The sequence below is a fragment of the Cervus elaphus genome, chromosome 12, assembly GCF_910594005.1.
Source record: "Cervus elaphus chromosome 12, mCerEla1.1, whole genome shotgun sequence".
In the NCBI taxonomy this organism is placed as follows: Eukaryota; Metazoa; Chordata; class Mammalia; order Artiodactyla; family Cervidae; genus Cervus; species Cervus elaphus.
Genome location: NC_057826.1, coordinates 25547638 through 25563167, shown reverse-complemented (window position 1 = coordinate 25563167; position 15530 = coordinate 25547638).

Genomic DNA, 15530 nt, shown 5'->3' with positions numbered 1-15530 from the left:
TTTTTTAAGGAACCTCCATACTGTTTTCCATTGTAGCTGTACCAATTTACATCGCTACGAACAATGTAAGAGGGTTCTTTTTTCTACACACCTTCTCCAGTATTTATTATTTGTAGATTTTTTGATGATGGCCGTTCTGACTGGTGTGAGGTGATACCTCATTGTAGTTTTGATTTGCAATTCTCCAATAATTAAGCTATGTTGAGCATCTTTTCATGCGTCTATTGGCCATTTCTATGTCTTCTTTGGAGAATTGTCTATTTAGGTCTTCTGCCCACCCCAAAGCCTCCTGGGTAGTCTGACTGCAGAGCTGAATTCCAAGTCACTTGATCATGACTTGAATAAACACAGACACTGCATCCCTAACCCTCCTACACTTGGAGCACTGATAAAGCCTAAGGTCTTTGATGAAACCAGTTTCATCAAAAAGTCTGAATGAAGCCTGTGCTCCCTTTGGCTGGGCCCGGAGTCAGGTCCAGGCATCAGTGACACCAGGGAAAAGCTATCCTGCAGGGAGACAGCCAGCATCCAACAGCTGGGCTCTTTCCCATGTGCTTGCCCCTACCCGCCCCCAACAGCAAGTTCCCTCCCTGCTTGAGACCCCGAGAGACACTCAGTTGCATGACCTTTTGCAAAGACCCACAGAGGGTGAAGAAGAGGGGTGTGGCTTCTCCGAGGCACAGTCAGCTCACACAGGTCTGACACAGGCAGGAAGAGAAACACCTTGGAGGTCCTCCCTTGTCAGACAAACTGAGCCTGGGGCAGGAGCACAAATGCTCTTCCCTCTTGTCTTAACCTTTTCACCTCCTCATTTCTTCACCACTGTGAAGGCAACACTCAACAGGGCCGTCAAGACACCGTCCCTGCCCTGGAGATTCAGAATCTGTCACCATCGCTAGGAGGTGAGAAGGAAATTGCAGTACTGAGGTTTCTTGCTTCTTCCTCACTGAGACAGAAAAACCCAACTGTCAACAAACCCCAAACCAACCAATCAACCAAGTGATGCTGGGAGGTTGCTGGGCAGTAGGCTGCATCTATGGCAGACAAGATCATGAAATGGCCTGGGCACAAAAAACGAGGTCATGAAAGACAGAGGATGAAAAACTTGTAAAGAGGGGTGCTTGGAGTGAAAAGGGAGTGAGGCCAGGGTGGGTAGGTTCCCCAGCTACCCAGCGAGGTAGGGCCAGCCAGGGAGGAGGAGAGAAGGGTGGTGGGTGGGGAGGGATTTGAAAAGAGGGCAAAAGGGAAGAGCTTGAAAAGAAAAGCAACTGTGCCAGAGAACCAACAGGATTAGGATATTAAATATCCAGACCCGCAGACAGAGCTGTACTGTATATAAGTTGTGCCTCATGAACCTGACTTAAAAACAAGCTGGGAAAGGCATCAACAATTACATACTACAGCTCAGCTACACTAAAAAAGAGGACAATTTAGGCTTTTATTTCTTAGAACCAACATAAGCTTCTTTAAAAATTCTTATTCCCATTAATCTTAGGTGGGAGTATTTAAACCTGCCAGTTAAAGGAAAACAAATCTCTTTCACTTTAAAATCATTTTATTAGATAAGTTCAGCTGCTTTTGGATAAATATTCAGTTCAGTCCCTGCCTGGACTATTACTGGCTCTCCAGGTGTACCCCTCTTGCCCCATCCCCTCTCTGCCCCTACACTGTATATAACTCTGGGACAATGGACAGGGTGGCTGGTCTGGATGCTGGACCCTGTGTAGTCCTCTGGTCCTCAGTGCCCTCTATAGAGATGCCCTTCATCCACCAGGTCTGCAGGCATCCATGATTGAGGTTCTGGCTGGTGGGGCCTGCTGGTTTACCTGGCTCATCGATCCTGTCTTAGTTCTGCTGGTTCTGTACATACACACCTGCACCTGTTCCATGTATCTGCTTGTTTTCCACTTCCCAAGACCGGTCCACAAGTTCTCAATTTTCAAAGCAACTCAGCGTTCCCTAAGCAGCCTTGGACATGTCTGGGTTTCTCCCAGGCCATATTTTCCAAATAGTCAAAGCTATGGTTTTTCCAGTAGTCACATACAGATGTGAAAGCTGGACTGTAAAGAAGGCTGAGTGCCAAAGAATTGATTCTTTTGAACTGCAGTGCTGGAGAAGACTCTTGAGTGTCCCTTGGACAGCAACGAGATCAAACCAGTCAATACAAAGGCAATCAACCCTGAATATTCACTGGAAGGACTGACATTGAAGCTGAAGCTCCAGTACTGTGTGTGTTTGTGTTAGTTGCTCAGTTGTGTCCAACTCTTTGCGACCCCATGGTCTGTCCATGGAATTCTCTAGGCAAGAATACTGGAGTGGGTTGCCATTCCCTTCTCTAAGAGATTCCCCCAACACAGGGATCAAACCAGGGTCTCCTGCATTGAAGGTAGATTCTTTACCATCTAAGCTACCAGGGTAGTTCAGTACTGTGGCCACCTGATGCAAAGAGCTGACTCATTGAAAAAGACCTTAATGTTGGGAAAGATTGAGGGCAGGAGGAGAAGTGGGTGACAGAGGATGAGATGGCTGAATGGTATCACTGACTCAATAGACATGAGTTTGAGCAAACCCTGGGAAATGGTGAAGGACAGGGAAGCCTGGCGTGCTGCAGTTCTTGGAGTCACAAAGAGTCGGACATGACTTGGAGATTGAACAGCAACAGCAAGGCAGGGGGTAGGGAACATCTCCAGTCCCTCTCCCGGACTAAACATACCATGCAGCCATCTCTGCTTTCCTGAGCTACCCCAGGTGGATGTGGGGACATGCCGTGTGGCGGACCCCCCAGGGCTCCAGTGGAGGAGCAGGGCACGCATCTTTTGTGTTTCTGGTCTTCTCTCAACCTCTGTGGAGGTTTTCTACTGTTCTCCACTCTGGCAGCAGGGTTTGAGATGGGTGGAAGAGTACCAGCTCTGGCCTCCCACCCCTCCCGCTCCCCCCACCCAAGCTGCACAGGACTTTGTACTTCCTCTTTCTGTTTTTCAGGGACTTCCTTTTTGTCGCATGTTCCTTCTTCCCTGCCCCATGGGTTCTGTTTGAGACAATATCCACCTTTCTCTTTCCCTAGGCAATGAGCTCCATGGTACAGTGAGAGAGTGTTGCTTACTGGTCAAGAAAGTGTTTTAAAACACCTGCCTCCCTTACTGTAGAATTTTAGGAACAAGGAGTCATTTCTAAGGAAGCATTTTTTGTTTGTTTGTTTTGGCCCTGATGCTCGGCTTGTAGGATCTTAGTTTCCTGACCAGGAATTGAGCTCATGGCAGTGTAAGTGTGAAGTCCTAACCACTGGACGGCCAGGGAATTCCCATCAAGGGAGTGTTTTTGCCGGCATACTAATAAGGGTCAGTGTTTTAAATGATACAAATTTTTTAAAAATGGGGGAATTCTCATCCACTCAGATAAACGACAACCAGTTCATTAACTTTCCCAAAGTCATCTCTTCAGTTTTCCCCCAAGCCTGCTCTTCCATCTGTTTCCTTTTTCCCCCCTCTAATGCATTATCCACTCTTTTTATTTATTTATTTGTGTGGCTGTGTTGGGTCTTAGTTACAGGACATAGGATCTTCATTGCACCATGCAGGATCTTTGGCTGTGGCGCATGGACTCAGTAGCTGTGGAACACGGGCTCTCTAGTTGTGGCATGCAAACTCCAGGGCACACAGGCTCAGTATTTGGCACCCAGCTCAGTCACTCTGAGGCATGTGGGATCTTAGGTCCCTGATCAGAAGTTGAACCCACGTCCCTTGCATTGTAAGTTGAATTCTTTAATCACCGAACCACAGGAAGTCCTCCTCCTCTGTGTTTCTAATCTACCCAGACACCCAAGTCAGAGATTAAGAAGCCTCCTAGACTGCTTGTTTCATATTCAGTCTATCACTGAACCTTCTTCCTCCTTCACCTGCAAGAATGGCTGTCTCTCTCCTCTCTCTCATCCCCGTCACTACTGCCTACATTTAGGCCCTTTTGGTTCTCACCTGGATTGTTGGGAGGATTCTGATCAATCTTTCTACGTCCAGACTTGCTTGCTTGCTTTCATCCTTCTTGCCACTGATGTGAACTTTCCCAGTACATATCACACCATATCATGTCTCCACCTAAGATCCTTCTGTAATTCCCCATGCCTATATCACACAGTACTTCCCCATCTCTCAAGACTCATGTCCTTCTGCTATGTACACAACCTCTAATCCAGCCAAACAGCTTAAAGTGGACTGGCAATGCTATGCTGGGCAGCTGTGTGACTTTGCACATGCTGTTTCTCTGGCTGGAATGTCCCTTCCCACCTTCTTATCTTGCAACATTCAGCTCAGAGATGTCCTTCTCCTTGAAGTCTTTTTGGTCCTCCAAGCAAGAACTCTATGCTTTTTCTTTTTTTTTTTAACTTTTTATTTGGTACTGGGGTATAGGCAATTAACAATGTTGTGATAGTTTCAGGAGAACAGAGAAGGGATTCAGCCATACACGTACATGTATCTGTTCTCCCCCAAACTCCTTTCCCATCCGAGTTACCACATAGCATTGAGCAAAGTTCCATGTGCTGTACAGTGGGTCCTTGTTGGTTAACCATTTTAAATATAGCAGTGTGTACATGTCCATCCCAAACTCCCTAGCTATCCCTTCCCCCAGCAATCATAAATTTATTCTCTGTGAGTCTCTTTCTGTTTTGTAAGTAAAAGAACTCCATGCTTTCAACCATCATGGTACCAACTTACCTCTCTTAGGACACTTGCCACACAGAATTTGTATCATAGCACTGAGCTGTGGGCTCCTTGAGGCCAGTGATCAGTTATAGTAATCTTGGCATGTATCATGGGTGTCTGTCTCAAGCTAACTGAATGAATGAACAACACTGAGCATCAGTTCTGGAGTGGGAAGGGACCTTGAAGGTCACTAGGTTCAGTGTTTGCATTTTCCAGATGCTTCTTTGAGAGGTTAAGTCAACAGGTTGACCTTACACAGATAATTGATAACAGAACCAGACCTGGTCTTTGAATCTGAGAACAGAGCATTTTCTCACTATTCTAGACACAGCAGAGGGGAATAGAGGCTGAGAGGCAGGCTGTGGGTTGGGGTTGGTGAGAAGACAAGAGAAGCAAAAATTTAATTCAGGGCCTGGTATTACTTATTCTCAAGCAGGAAACGGGGTCAATCCCACAAAGGGTTTTTGTAAAACCCGTGTTACTCTCACCTGTGCAACTGGAAAGAGTATACGACGTCAGTGTGAGCAGCCGGCACCCGAGGTTACAATAACAATGCTGCGGAAGAAATTTAAATTGAAGCCTCACTTGCTTGCTACTGATTTGTCTGAGGCTCAGTTTATCTAGCCCAATTATATGACCATCATAATTTTTTTTTATTTATTTAAAAACGGAGTCTAAATTTTATGTTTAAAAAAACACACTCATGGGCTTCCCAGGTGGTTCAATGGTAAGGAGTCTGCTTGCCAATGCAGGAGATGAGGGTTCGATCCCTGATCCAGGAAGATCCTGCATGCCTCCAAGCAACTAAGCCAGTGCACCCCAACTATTGAGCCTGTGCTCTAGAGTCTGTGCTCCTCAATAAGAGAAACCACCGCCATGAGAAGCCTGCATACCACAACTAGGGAGCAGCCAAGGCTCACCACAACTAGAGCAAAGCTCGAGCAGCAGCAAAGACCCAGCACAGTCAATAAATAAATAAACAAATAAATTTAAAAATAAAGATCATTGGCAACCCCTAACAGAATTTAGTAACATTTACTTAAAAAAAAAAAAAAAGCAGAAGAAAAAGAAAAAAAGAAAAAACCCAGCCATGTAACCTTCACCTTATTTCCTCCTGGAGACAGCGGGGGAGACAGAGTGTGGGCTTTCCCAACCCAGATGGAACGTGAATTCGAGGCTTATTTAGGGCATGACTGAGGACAAGACACTTCACTGTTCTGTGCCTCAGCTTGTATGTTTGTGGAAAATAGAGGTCATGCGAGTTCTCCCCCATGGTTGTCATGGGAATGAAAAAAAGGCGCTAGGGCAGCAGCCAGTAGAGTGGGTGAAGCCTGGCCTTGGAGCCAGGGCACCGGGGTTGGAACTCTGGCTCCATCCTGGCAAGGTGTGTGACCTCAGATAGGTGACTGCCCTCTCTGTGACTCAGTTCCCTCTTTGGAGGGGTCATGAGGACCCATGTGATGCTCGACAGAGGCTGGCCCAGAGTGCACACCAGGTAAGTGTAAGCTGGTGAAAATGCTGAGTCTAGTGCCAGGTACTTGATACAGGGGAGCCCTTTCCTTCTTCCACAGCCAGAGGGAGCCCCATCTGTGCATCCGTTTGGGGGTGTCCAGGACCTTGGCCGTGCTCTTCAGCTCTACCTGTATCAATCATGATAAATCTAGAGGAACCACACCTTCCCTTTTCTCTGTTGAGCCAGTGACAAGTAACTCTCTCTCTTGGCCACTGGAGTCACCACACGTTGACCCCTGGCCCAGATACCTGGAGTCTGCTCTCCCGCACCCCCATCCCAGGAGGTACAAGCCCCATCTTGGGCGAGGCCCCTGTTCCCAGGTCAGGGCAGCGTGGTCTCCTGCCCAGCTTGACACAGGGCGCTTTGTTCAGTTCTGCAACCTGGGCCTCGGCTCCCGAAACTTCCCCGAGATCTGTTTGGACCTGTCGTCTCTTGGGTTTATTAGTCTCAGCTCACTTGCTAGACTCTCAACTCTGCATGCCAACCCGGTCACCTTTCCCATGCAGACACACCCCGGGCCCTCAGAGGGACACTCAGTGCCAGCCCCCAGGTGCAGCCCTGGAGCTGGTGGAGGGAGGTGAGGGATGCCAGGGGCTAGAACCTGAACTCGGAAGAGAAGAAGCCTGAATCCTGCGCTGGTGGGAAATTGAAAACAAAGACAGCAAAGCTTCTGTGTCTCCTTAGAAATCCCTGTGCCCTATGAGCATTCTAGGCCCAGGATCCCAGAAACAGAAGAGACTCTTAGAACTCGTAGAACTCTTAGAACTCGCAGAACTCTTCCGGGCCCACTCATGACCTGGTTGAAGCAGGAAGCCGCATTGTGGCACCCCAAGCAGGAGGTCCTTCAGGCTCTGCGTGAACATGTCCTGAGAGCTCACTCCCTTTCCACCTGCACACGCCACGGCTCAGCCTGCCTCTGGCTAGAAACCTGGCTTCTGGAATTCTGACCCAGGGCTCCCAGTCCCTTTTCTGTGTGATGGTTGGTTTGAGCAATTATTCTATCCACTCCATCCCCCAGCTTCTCCAGGCTTAACACGTCCATGGTTCCTCACATAACCATGTGAGGATGTCCAGACCCCTCCCCATCCTGCCTGTGGTCACTGGACTTCTCTCATGCCCACAGAAAGGCATCATAATCATAACAAGGAATGAATCCCTGATAGCCCAGTGGTTAAGAATCTGCCTGCCAATGCAGGGGACACAGCTTCAGTCCCAGCTGGGGAAGATTCTGCATGCCATGGGGCAGCTAAGCCTGTGTACCATAACTACTGAAGCCCGTGCTCCACAAGAGAAGCCACCCAATGAGAAACCCTCGCAACGAAATAAAGAGCAGTTCCCACTCACCGCAACTAGGGAAAGTCCGAGTGCTGCAAAATGAAGGCCCAGCACAGCCACAAATAATAATAATAATAAAATAATAACAAGGAAGCCAGCAAGTATTCTGGGTCCTACTGTGTGGCAGGAATGGTGCAGGTGAGGAGCACACAGGTATCACAGCTGGCCTCTGGCCTCAGGGAGCTAACCATAGATGTGAGAAGGAGATAACTTCTGTTCAAGTTTGCAGACCAGTGGAGGTTACCTGCCAGATGCCTACAGATCAAATGTTTAGCAGTTGAGGGGGTTAGCTAAAAGATACAGAGCTTTTTTTTCAAGGTAATGAAAAGGTCTAAAAATGATGGTGATGAAGGTTGCACACATCTGTGAAGATGCTAAAAACCATCGAATTGTTCATTTTCATTGACTGATGGGCATGGTATGGGAATTGTTGCTGTTCTTGTGTTGTTTAGCCACTAAGTCATGTTTGACTCTGTAACCCCATGGACTGTAGCCCACAAGGCTTCTCTGCCCATGGGATTTTCCAGGCAAGAATACTGGAGTGGGTTGCCATTTCCTTCTCCAGGGGACCTTCCCAATCCAGGGATCGAACCCTTACCTGCATTGGCAGGCAGATTCTTTACCGTTGAGCCACCAGGGAAGTCTTGGTATGGAAATTCCGTCTTAATAAAGTCAAGATTTTAAAAGTTTAACAGTTAAGTAAAATGCGTTCTTTCGACCTGGAAAAGTATTCCTTCATAAGGACCAGACCCAGAAGGCCAGGTTTGTAGTTAACGTTCCTGGCATCCTCGGATTCTGCGTGGGAATGTGGCTACACAGGGAGAGCCGGTCAGGCCCTCACACCCCCCTCCTCCTTCCTACCCCTGCTTCCCACCCCAGCTCTTGCACCTTGAGAGGCTTCATGAGCATGCAGGGGACTCTTCAGTTCACAGGTTCCAGTTCCACAGCCCCTGTCAGCTACCTTTACCTCTAGTGATATGCACACTGGTGATGGGGTCTGCTCTAGGGAGGCCAGACCCAGGAAGATGCCATCACAGGCCCAAGTTGACTGGTAACCTTTTATTTTTTTTCCGAATTTTTATAGGAGTAGAGTTGATTTGCAGTGTTGTGTTTTTATTTTTAGGTGCACAGCAAAGTGAATCAGCTCTACATATACATACACCTACTCTGTTTTAGATTCTTTTCCCATATAGCCATTACATTACAGAGTATTGAGTAATACCGTGCTATACAATAGGTCCTTATTATTAATACTTATCTATTGTAGTGCGGACCTAGAGATTGTCATACTGAGTAAAGTAAGTCAAACAGACCCCATGGACTATAGCCCACCAGGCTCCTCTGTCCAAGGGGTTTCCCAGGCAAGAATACTGGACTGGGTTGCCATTTTCTTCTCCAGGGGATCATCCCGAACCAGGGATCGAATTGGCACCCACTCCAGTGTTCTTGCCTGGAGAATTCCAGGAACGGAGGAGCCTGGTGGGCTGCCGTCTATGGGGTCGCACAGAGTCGGACACAACTGGAGCGACTTAGCAGTAGCAGCAGCATTGCAGGTGAATTCTTAACCGACTGAGCCACCAGGGAAGTCCATCACTTATATGTGGAATTTTATTTTTATTTTATTTATTTATTTTATGTGGAATTTTAAAAAGTGCTACAGGGCTTCCCTGGTGGCTCAGTGGCAAAGAATCCACCTGCCAATGCAGGAGACACGGGTTTGATCCCTGGTATGGGAGGATCCCACACGCGGTGTAACATCTAAGCCTAGGTGCCACAACTACTGCGCCGCTGCTCGAGAGCCAGGAGCCACAGCTACGGAAGTCTGCAAGCCCTAGAGCCCATGCTCCGCGACAAGAGAAGCCACTGCAATGAGAAGCCCGAGCACCGCAATTAGAGAGAAGCCTGCACAGCAGCAAAGACCCCGTACAGCCAAAATGAATGAATGAATAAATAAATCATTCTTAAAGTGCTTTCCTATTAAAATAAATCGATAAAAATGTCTAAAAGTTCAAAATGGTACAAATGAACTCATTTGCCGAACAGAAATAGATGCAGAAAACAAACGTATGGTCATTGGAGGGGAAAGGGGGAAAGGGAGGGAGAGGGGTAAATTGGGGCGGGGGACCTTTTGACCAGGGGATTCCAGAGCCTGGTCTGGAGCAGTGCTACACCACTGCACATTCTTCCATGGTGGAAATGCTCTATATCTGTACTGTGTCATCACTAGCCTCGGGTGGCAATTGAGCATTTTCAGTGTGGCTAGTGCACACAAGGAATGGAATTTCTTAACTGAAACATTGTCATTAAGGAACTTTGAAGTTGCCACATGTGGCTTCTGGCTACCATAGGCCTAGAAAGTAGGACGAGGGGGACTCTGAATGGACACGTCCTGTTGACTCCATCCTTCGGGGGCGGTGGGCTGGGGTGGGGGGTGTAGGCAGGGGCTGGAGGAGCACCAGAATAGGGCTTTCAGGTCTCAGGAAGATACTGGGGATGAGATTTGTTCTCAGAAGGAAACGGCCATATAAGGCTGCTTATCCCTGGCCAATGAGCTGTCCAGATCTGAGGAGAGGGGCAGAGGGCTGTGTGCTGGGGGAGGGGAGTGACGCGAGGGCACCCCCAGACAAGTCCTCCTGAGATTTTTGCAGGGACCTGTTTCACATGAGAGGCCTCCTTTGGTAGGCGAAGCCTGCTAGGACTGTGGGTACTGGCAGACGGAGAAGATTGTTATTTTTTTCTTCCAAGGCCATGTGAACGGGGCAGTCCGTGTGCATAGTTTCCATGGCATAATCTGACTAGAAAGCCCTGTGTGTCTGTGGGGGAGGGGTGCAGAGGGGCCCTTGGCCCAGCCTCAGTCAGAACTGGGCACTAGCCCAGGAGACGCATTCCCTCCCGATTTCTGCAGGGTCCTGAACCGAGAGGCGGGGAGGGCCACGCCAGGCTGGCCCAAGCCTTTGGAATCTTGCTTGGTTGCTGACTGGGGTGAGGAGGTTGGCTCTTCCTGATGCCTGGATGTGCGACAGAGGAAAGACACCATCCGGAGAGCTAGGCCAGGTGGAGGCTCAGGCAGAGCCCAGGAGAGGTGAAGGAGGGTCTCTGCACTTGGCTGCCTTTTCCCACCTGCAGAATAGAAGCTGCTGGCAGGCTGGCTGGGGCCCAACCCTGCGGAGGAAGCCAGCAGGATTATTTTCCCAGTGTGAGTCCAAGCAGTTTCCCTGAACCCTTCCGCTCACTGCCGCTGCCGGAGAAGGGATGTCTGTAAAGAAAAGAGGCCACCCTCCCAGCCCTAGAAAACTGGGGATGCAGAGATGTCAGGGGTGCAGAGCAAAGGCTAGCATTAATTAAGAATCTCTCTACTGGGTACAGGGCTCTCTGCTAAGCGTTCTGAGCTTCTGGTCTCATTTGGAACAATATAGATTAATAAAATCATTATAAGGAATTTTCTTGGCAGTCCAGTGTTTAAGAAGCTGAGCTTCGTTTGACAGAAAACAAAATTCTGTAAAGGAATTATCCTTCAATTAGAAACTAAATTAATTTTTAAAAACAGAATAAGAAGAAGCTGGGCTTCCACTGCATGGGGCATGGGTTTGATCCCTGGTCGGGAACTAAGAGCCCACATGCTGGCAGCCAAAAAATAGAAACAAACAAACAAAAAAATCATTATAATAGCTAATATTTCTTGAGTGCCTATGAATGGACCAGACATCAATCCATTTAATCCTTATGATTCCCTTGTCCTTAGAGGGAAGGAAACTATTTCTCATCTACAATTTTATCCCAAGTTGCTCAGTCAGAAATGTTCCAATTGAAATTTGAACCCAGATGCTGACCTCACACTCCTGCTCTTAAACCACTGATTTTCCTGACAGCTGTTCTGGGTGTAACATAGATTTCCTGAGGCTCTAGCCCAGGGTCTTCCAAATGATCCCTCAGCTCCGAATTACCCAGCTTTCCCCAAAGCTCCTGTTTTCTTCCTCTCTCCTGGCTCCTTGGAGTCTGGAAGCCTGGCATCTCAAAGGCTCCCTGTCCTTGGATAGCAGCTGTCCCTTCACTTGCTCTGGATTTGTTGTGACGTGCAGGCCGGCTGCCCTGGGCCACGGAGGTTGCCCAAGACAATCCTGCCTTTCTGAGGGGCTTGCTGGCCTCGGGTCTCAGCCACAGCCCGCACACACAATGCGCTCTGTCTCCACCAGGGCAGAAAGGAGCATTATTGGGGTCGGGTGACTCGGGCTCCACTGGGGTGATGTTTGTGGTCTGCGCCTCCCCCACCCGGCACCTCCCCACTGGCCAGAGGCAGGCCCAGAGCACTCAGGCCTGGGAGTCCCTTTCTCTTAAGGCCCCTGCCTTGGCTCCCAGATCAGACTTACCTCTTCCCTTCCATCCCCTCCTGCTGATCCTCCCCCAGACTCGCGTCTCCCACTCCCAAGTCTGTGATGCTCTAATTTCAGTTACTTCTGGGAAAGCACACAGCATTGTGCCTGGTACAACTGGCCCCCACAAATGGGACTTTCTCTTCTGCTTTCTGGCTTCTCATGTTTGGATGTCAGGCATGTTGGAGATTATTTTGTTATCAGGAATTTTGAAAGAGACCCTGAAAACAAGCGTGTTCTTAATAGCAATAGCAGCCACAGTTTTCTAAGCTGTTGGCCATATGCCCGGCACGGGGCCAAATCCATATCCTCAGGACAGTCCTGGGAGACTATGCTCTATTTATTTATTTTTGGCTGTGCTGGGTCTTCTTCAACCCATGCAGCGGGGTTGCTGCATCCAGGCTTTCTCTAGTTGTGGCCAGCAGGGGCTACTCTTTGTTTTTGATGCTCGGGTTTCTCATTGCAATGGTTTCTCTTGTTCAGTAGGAGCACAGGCTCTAGATGCAAGGGCTTCAGTAGTTGCCATGCACAGGCTTAGTTGCTCCGAGGCATGTGGAATCTTCCCGAACCAGGGATCGAACCCATGTCCTGCATTGGCATACTTGCATGCTCAGTTGTTAAGTCGCGTCTGACTCTGGGACCCCATGAACTGGGATTTTCCAGGCAAGAATACTACAGCGGGTTGCCATTTCCTCCTCCAGGGGATCTTCCTGACTCAGGAATCGAACGTGGGTCGCCTGCAGTAGCAGAGGATTCTTTACCATTAAGTTGAGTAGGTGGATTCTTATCCACTGAACCACGGGGGAAGTCCAAGGCTGTGCTCTTTTCTAGTCCCACGTGAAGTATGAGAAGAGGATGCTCAGAGGCTTGGTGTGACTTGCCTGAGGCGGCAAAACTAGTAAGTGGTGCCCCTGGGAGTGGAGCTCAGCTCTGACTTCAAGCACAAGCGGTTGACCATTGTCACAGTGCCTGGATTCGTCTCCCAGGGCTCCAAAAGCAAGGTGGCCTAGAACAGACACGTATTGTCTCACAGGTGTGGAGCCTAGGAGTCCGAGGTCAGGGCCCTGATAGGGCTGGTTCTTTCTGAGGGGTGTGAGGAGGCTCTGCTCCTGCCTCTCCCCCAGTTCCTGGGGGCTTGCTGGCAATTTTTGGTGCTCGCTGGTCTCTGGATGCGTCACCCCAATGTCTACCTTTATCTTCACCTGGTGGCCTCTCTGTGTGCGTGTCCATCATTTTCTCTTATTGTTAGGTCACCAGTTGTGTTAGACTAGAGCCCACCCTGATGGCCTCATTTTTATTTGAATATCTGCAAAAACCTTATTTGCAAATAAAGTTGCATTCACAGGTACTATGGACTGGGACTTCAAATTCAGTCCATAACAATGCCTTTCCCTGCTCAATATCCTGGTGGCTCAGGCTCTCTCTCTCTCTTGATTTATTTATTTATTTCTCTCTTTTTTAAAAAGATATGTATTGGGACTTCCCTGGTGGTCCAGTGGGTAAGATACCCAGCTCCCAATGCAGGGGACCTGGGTTCTATCCCTGGTTAGGGAACTAAATCCTATGTGCCACAACAAGAGACCTGGAGACAGCCAAATAAATAAATGTTTAAAAAAAAATAAAATAAAAAGGTATGTATTTATTTGTTTGACTTTGTGGGGTCTAGTTCCCTGACCAGGGATTGAACCCAGGCCCCCTATATTGGGAGCGCAGAGTCTTAGCCACTGGACCAGCAGGGAAGACCTGCAGGCTTTCTTAACAGGAAGTGATACTTTCCTCCGATCTAAGGGCAAGACAATCTTCATTCCAGGACCTCTTTCACTGGCTCACATGGTGTATACACACACACACACACACACACACACACGGAAATTCAGTCATGTTGACTGAAAAGAAAATGCACAACCTAGAAGTTGAGAATTGCATTTTTTTTTTTTTTCGGTTGACAGAACAGAGGCTGGACTGCCACATTAACCACACTAACCCCTGGACCCTGTGGAGAGAGGGCCACATCCAGCCAGGATGAGGTGTGGAGGGCGCCAGGGCCACATCTGTGTGGACAAGAGACCGCCCGCAGTGCAGACGCTCGACCCTCTGAGCCCAGCCAAGCTGCCCTGAAAACATCCCCTCCCCCACTCTCTACCCTCTGGACCCAGGCCCCCTTCCCGCCACCTCCAGGCTTGCAGGAGCAGAGGGACAGAGGCAGCGTGTCATCTCAGCTCCAGCGTGTGGCCCAGGAGTGTTGTTTAGGTGGCACTGAGGGCAGAGGGAGGCAGCCTCCAGCTTGTGAGCTGCTGTATGTGGATTCTTCCATCTGTACCTCCAGCGAAACACGTTTCCTTACCTGGTTAATTGTTACTTCTGCTGGGTCTCAGGTGATCAGCCCCCCTCATCAGGTGTAGATGGGGCCTGGGGAGGCCCCAGCCTGGGGTAGGAATGGTGCTTCCTGGGCCCTGCAGACATCTGGCCCCAGGCACCCAGGGGCTCTTCTAGCCCACAGGCCTTCTCCCCACCTTCCCCCAAGCTCCACCTGGGCCCGCCCCAGCCTCCGCTCCCCACTCCCCCTCCCACTCCCCACGGAGGCTCCTGCTCTGCTTTCTGTCTCCTGTGTCCCTCACTCATCTCTGTGATGGGCTTCCTCCTCTCAGGCCTGCCAGGCCGCAGTGCACACACTCACACACACTTTACAGACTTACACGTGCCCACACCCACCCTCACAAGCCCACACACGTTCACATACACCCAGAAACACACACCTGCACACACCCTCTCACAAGGCTCACACGCTCACACATGTGCACACATTCCCGTCTGCCCAGACACTCACACACAGCTGTACTTTCTCACACACTCATATACTCACATACACACACACCTTAGACTCGCTCCCAGAACCTCCCTGCTAAGAGCTCTGCTGTGTCCTGGGCACGGGCTTCCTTGAGTTGGCTCCTTAGTGGCTGCTTATAAACGGGTCTCCTGGGGATGTGGCACACACTGATCTTACTGGGAGAAAGAAAACTGAGGCAGAAAGAGAGGTTCAGCCCTCAGATTAAAACTAGAAGTCTGCTTGACTTCTGGGTTGGATCCCAGCTACCCTACTCTGTGGCTGTGTGGACTGAGGCACTTGCCTTGTTTCTCTGAGTCTCATCTTTTTATTTGGAAAACGGGAATAATGTTCTCCATTTTACAGAGCTGTGCTCGAACTAAAAAATGAATTTGAAAGATATAGCCTGGCATAAAAGAAGCATTTGTTGTTATTTATTTCAAAATTCAATTGTATTTATATTTAAAAGATAAGTCACATAATTCAAAATTCAAAAGGCAGGAATGGGTATAAAGCGAAGTCCCCTTCTCATCCTATCCCCAAACCACCTAGCCTCCTTCCCCAAACCACAGAATCATTGTTCTGTGCCTGTTTTTCTCACTTAACAATAAATATAGCTTGAAGAATGTTCCATATCAGTACATAAATGTCTTCCTCATTGTTTCATGGTTCCATTGAATTCCATTATGTGGAGGTACCATCATTTATTTAACTAGTTCTCAGTGGATGAGACATTTAGGTTGTTCCTAATCTTGTGCTATTTTGAACAAAGCTAAAGTGAGGAATCTTGT